Source organism: Erinaceus europaeus, chromosome 10 (genome assembly GCF_950295315.1).
Source record: "Erinaceus europaeus chromosome 10, mEriEur2.1, whole genome shotgun sequence".
Taxonomy (NCBI): domain Eukaryota; kingdom Metazoa; phylum Chordata; class Mammalia; order Eulipotyphla; family Erinaceidae; genus Erinaceus; species Erinaceus europaeus.
In genome coordinates this window covers 14,450,667-14,456,666 of record NC_080171.1, presented here as the reverse complement: position 1 = coordinate 14,456,666, position 6,000 = coordinate 14,450,667, and the positions used below count along the sequence as shown (strand labels likewise).

The following is a 6,000-nucleotide window of genomic DNA, read 5'->3' as shown; positions in this document are numbered from 1 at the left end:
AGCGGGGCGGGGGCTTGAGGTGACTCTCCCGAGTCGCGGCGGCTGTGGCGGGCGGCGGCGACGACGGCGGCTCCTGCCGAGCCGGGAAACCGAAAGTGGGCGGCGGCCGCGCTGGTGGCCCCGGCGGAGACGGCGGCGGGAGCAGGGCCGAGAGACGCGGGGACGGGCCGGGAGCCCCCGGAACGAGGTGAGCGCAGGACCGGAGACCCCGGGCGCGACAGGTGCCGGCGACGCGGACGCGGACGCGCTGTGGGGACGCCGCTCACCTGCGAGCCGGCCGGCGGGACCCTCGGTCGCAGCCGCGTCCCTGCAGCCGCCGGGGGTGGGGCCGGGCCGGCGCCCCGGAGACGGGGGAGTTGGCGTCTAGAGGCCGCTGCGCCCCCCTGACGGGACCCTCCGGCGCCCCTCCCTCAGACCGGCCGGGACTGCGGGGCGCCGCCGCGCCGGGCTGCTGACCGGGAAGTGCTTCCCGCACCCGCACCCGCACCCGCAGCACTCACACCCCGAACTTGCGCGGCGGCGGCCGGTGCGGGCTGATGGCTGATGGAGAAGCGAGAAAGCGCAGACCCTCCCTGCTCCATGTCTGTCTGTCCGTCCGTCTGTCCCTCGGAACTCGCGCCCCCCCCCTCCCCCGAGTAAAAGGGACGAAAAACCGAGCCCGCGACAGAACTGCTGCACCGGGACACCCCAGGCGCCCACAGCACAACATACACCACCGTGCACACCCCGAAATACACACCCACCATCGCACCTCACCTTACACACCCCACACTCACCACACTCACCCCCACACCATACACACCCCACACTCACCATGCACACCCCACACTCACCATGCACACCCCACACTCACCATGCACACCCCACACTCACCATGCACACCCCACACTCACCATGCACACCCCACACTCACCACACTCACCCCCACACCATACACACCCCACACTCACCATACACACCCCACACTCACCATACACACCCCACACTCACCATACACACCCCACACTCACCATGCACACCCCACACTCACCATGCACACCCCACACTCACCATACACACCCCACACTCACCATGCACACCCCACACTCACCATGCACACCCCAGAATACACACCCACCATCTCACCTCACCATACACACCCCCCACACTCAACCATACACATCCCCACAGCCCACCATACACACCCCAAATCCCACCATACACAACCCACCATAATACACACCCCCACACCCCACCATACACACCCCACTGAACACCTCACACCCCACATGGCACCTATACACAGCCCACCATACATACCCCTGCCCCCACACCCATACAGCCGCATATACACCACCATACACACCCCCACACCACACCATACACACATCCCCATTCCCATCATACATACCTCCACACCCCACCATACACACCTCACCATAGACACCCCCACACCTCCACCATAGACAGCCCCACACTGCACCATAAACACACCCACACCCCCACATACACACCCCCACATCGTACCATACACCCCCCACCATAGACACCCCCACACCGCACCATACACACCCCCACATCCCCAACATACACACCCCCATCCATACACCCCCACACATACACACCCCCACACGCCCACCCCACACACTCCCAACCCACACACCACCCATACACACACCCCCACCCATACACACTCCCACCCATACACCCACCCACACCCCATCTGTACACACCCTACCCACACACATCCATACACACATCTACCCACACCCCCATCCACACACTAATATACACCTACAACCATACAAACATACCCCACACCCTCACCCATATATTTACACCCATACACATCCCACCTATCACACCCCTCATCTACCCACCCCACTCCCACCTATACACACCCCCTACCCGCCCACACCCATACCCCACCTACACACATATCCACACCCACCACCTATACATACTCATCTACCCCCACACCCCACTGATACATACACCCATATACATTCCCACCCTTACACACCTATACCCCCACACCCCCGCCCACACACCCCCACCCCATAAGCAGAGGGTCCTCTCAGACCCCCCCATTAAAGGGAGAGGGACAGGGGTGCCCAGATTACTCCTGTGCCCCCCAGTGCCCCCGAGAGGTAGAATTTCATTTCCCTAGATAACCAAGGGCACCACTCCCAAAATCATCGCCAAGAGCAGAAAAGGGTTGTGGGGGGAAGCTATGTCCCAAAGGAGTTCTGACAGTCACCTGAAGAGCTACAAAACAGACACAGCTCTGCACGGCGTGTGTGGCGTGTCTTCTCTGCCTGGACAGGTGGGGAGAACCCACGGCCAAGTGTTGAGCCTGGTGACATGCAGCCATTAAGGAGCTGAAACTTAAGCCAAGCAAATCCCCTGCTCTCCTGGTGCCCCCCCACACACACACGCCTGGGAGAGAGTTTGCACAAATCACACACCTCCTGGGAGCCTGGTTTTCAGTCTATCTGATGGGCATATTTATTTTTTTAATTTAAGTTTGCAAAACTTTTATGAGGTGATCACTACAAATGCTTGGATTCATCATAATAGTGAAGACATGTTAACTCTTCCTGCCACCAAATTTCCATATGTGACGTGACCAATTTTTTTTTCAGTTTCTTGGAAGCAGGGACCCTTCTTTTAATTCTCTGGAATGTAAGTTGGCATATGAGGGGAGGGTTTTTTTTTTTTTTTCCCCAGACCACTCAGAAGACGTTGGTTGATGGTGAGTTACATGCAGGATACTGGGCTGGGCCTCAGAGAGTTGCTTCTGGAGCTGGGTGGGTCTGAATCCTGCACCCAGGGCCAGAGCCCTTTGGTGGCACACAGCTTCCCTCTGCAGTGGCCCAAACAGGGCAAGTCAGTGAGGCGGCAGCTGGCGGAGCCTTCGCAGTCCCAGCAGATTAGGAATGAGCAGTACTCTCTGCGAAGGCTCTTTCACTGGCACTTCTTGAATGTGGCTGAACGAGCTGTTGTACTTGGTAGGGAGGGATTAAGACTCCTGCAAGGATGTCGCTTTAAATTTTCTGTGGTACACAGTATACTGGTAATAGCACACATATTCACATATATATGAATATATACGTATTAATTTTCAGGGTCAGCAGATAAAACAGGACAAAGCTGGGCGTTTGAAGTGCAGTCTCATTTCATATTTATGGAATTATTTTTTTCTCCACACAAAACCAACTTTCTCTGCCCTCAGCTCCTACTTTGATGCTTTTGAAAGTTTTTTTGTGTTCACTATTTCCCTTTCGGGCCAATTAAAATAAGTTGTCTTTCAAACGAAGTGCTAAAATAGGATGCATTTTGGCAACTTTTTCTATCTGAGGATATGTATCAGAATTTTTTTTCTTAAGATTTATTTATACATATGACAAGTTTCACATGAAACAGAGAGAGAGATAGAGACAGAGAAAGAGAGAGAGAGGGAGGAGCTGGGGATCAAACCAGGAGCCTCAGGTATACGAGCTCAGTGCTCTACCAGTTGAGCCCTCTCCCCAGCCACTCTACCAGAACTTCTTTCTGTCAGCACGAGAGACCACGGCAGACTGGTAGCTGTGCAAGTTAGGAGTAAGCAAACCCATAAGCTCCACTAGATCTTTAGACTCAGTTCAGTTTTAAAGAACTCAAAGGCAAGTTGAGAATCACAGATCTTGTCCATCCAGTCTCTCTCATCTTGCAGATGAGAAGAAGGCTGAAGTCACTTGCTCTGAGGGTCACAGCTAATTCGTGCTGGCAGGATTAAGACCCACAATCCTAAACTAACCCTGGCACATTATCTGTCTAGCCTTGCGACTTGTGGCAGGCCCCTACTTAAATATTTATAGTTATGTAGTTAATTGTGCACACATAGTTTAGAGCTTGAAGTTACAATAATTGAAAAAGGAAACTGCTTCCCAAAGATCCCCTAGGGGATTACATCTGTACCGGGCTGTTGCTCGCTGTGCTGTTTAAAGGAGCTATCTATCCAGGTGATAAAAGTACACTGTGATTGAAAGAATATAGAGCTAACTGTTAAACTGTTGCAAGACAAAAAAATCATTGTGGAAGGGTCTTAGACTAAAACCTTACATCAGTTTATTTATTTACAAAATAGAGAATGTGGGATAAACTAAATTTTTAGCAGAAATATTCTACACATTTAGGAACCACCTCATCGCTAAAATATGTGTCTACCAGAAGGGAAAGCAGTTACCAGATGTTTGTGCCCTAAGGAAATGTTAAAGCTTGATGAGCTGAAAAGGGTTAAGTAGATACTTGGTGATGTCAACTTAGTTTAATACTTTCTCAAAAAGTTTATTTGGGGGTTTAGTGCCATTCTACATTTATGACGTGAAAATGCAGTGAGAAGGATGAGCCAGATAGTACAGTTGGGAGCAGTTAAGCAAAGAGACATTTGGAGAAAAGAGTGTAGATGAGAACCAGACCAGCTCACCGAAAGATCTTCGGAAGCCACTGGTGATGTCACCCTTGACTAGAGGGAGCAGACAACATAGCATGCAAATGACGGAGGAGGGCTGATCAGTCAGTGCTGAAAACTTGTTTTTAGAGTACACCAGAGAAGACGACTTCTGAATTAAGACCATTTTCGGGTGCATTGCACAGAAAAGTTATTAAAATTCACAAATTTTGCTTGCATTCCCAAAGTTTGTGAATACTTACCCCTTTAGGCTTTTAGCCCCACTTCTTCTTCTTCTAGCGTTTGCCCTTCTTCCGTAGCCAGTCAACAGCGTCAGGTTGAGCCTGATGTCAAGTTTCAAGACCTCCTTTGAATCTGGAGAGGTGGCAGTCGTTGACTATGTGGGTCATAGTCTGTCTGGAGCCGCAGGGGCAGTTCGGGTCTCTCTGGCTCCCCAGCGATGGAACATAGCAGCGCACCGGCCATGGCCTGTTCGATAGCGATTGAGGAGAGCCCAATCATAACGTGCTAGGTCAAAGCCGGGTTGACGCTCGCAGGGGTCTGTGATGAGGTGTTTGTTCTTTACCTCAGCTGACTGCCAACTCTGTTTCCAAGAGTCTGGAACAGAGAAGTTCAGTGTAGGCGTAGGAGAATGCATTATAACATGTTAGAGGCACTCGTGATCGTTTATGCAGCAAAGAACAAAGGGCCAGGAGAGGAATAACGGGTAAAAGAAAGTGTCAGTTGCCAACACTAAGTTTTTGCAGCAATTGGCAATGCTTTTGGACTGATGTATCACACCTTTCAGTCAGAACGTGGCCAATTTCTGTTGCACGCCACTTTAAGGGCTAGCCACTCAGCGTGTCCCAGGGCTAGTCTCAGTTTCCAGAGTCAAACTTACTGTCAGAATCCAGCTGTGTTTGGGATATACAGCTACGACATACACGGTGTCTGAAAGGAACCCCCGGATTTAGAGTTAGCAAACCTTGACTCTTGTGGCTTTGGCTATAAAAATCTTTGAAGCCTAGAATAGTTGTTCTGGGCTTTAATTTCCTTGTTTTTAAATGAAAGAATTTAGAGGCACTGGTTTCAGAGTGCCCACTGGCATTTCATGCTTCTGTCGGCTTCCCAGGCTGAGATAGGATCTCCGCCACTTCCTCTGTCCTCTGCTGCTTCCTTCCCGGAGGCAGGCAGGGTCCGGGACACTGTGGGACTGCAGCCCGGCAGGGAGTCTCTCCATGACCCTCTGCCAGAGCAGTAAGTGATTCATTTGCCTGTCAGTTAGTGAAGAATCTTGGAGCAAAGAAGCCAGTGACTTTCTCACCAAGCCTGCTTGTTCATAAGTCTCTAACTGGAGGCAAGTGAGGAAATCTGGGGAGATTCTGCTGTTTCAAATATACTTCTGTACTGAACATTTCTCTCCAATATGCCATGTTTACTGACTCACTTGATAGATATGTTTATACATGGTTTCCTGTCTATGCTATGCTCTTAGAAAAAAAAAATTCAGATAGTGACAGAAAGAAATCACCACAGTGCCAAAGCTCCTTCAGTGCTGTGGGGGCCAGGCTCACACCTGGCTTGTGCAC

The 6,000-nt window shown here is 51.4% G+C and overlaps 1 protein-coding gene across 4 annotated transcripts in view; it reads left to right on the top strand.

Moving 5' to 3' along the window:
• Nucleotides 1-6,000, top strand: part of TDRD7 (tudor domain containing 7) — a 77,948-nt gene continuing 71,948 nt past the window's right edge. For 3 of the 4 annotated variants that reach the window (XM_007524118.2, XM_060199129.1, XM_060199130.1), the window contains exon 1: nt 1-187. The gene's annotated coding sequence lies outside the window, so the exon portion shown is untranslated. The remainder of the gene's footprint in view (nt 188-6,000) is intronic. The other variant, XM_060199131.1, reaches the window with a different exon arrangement.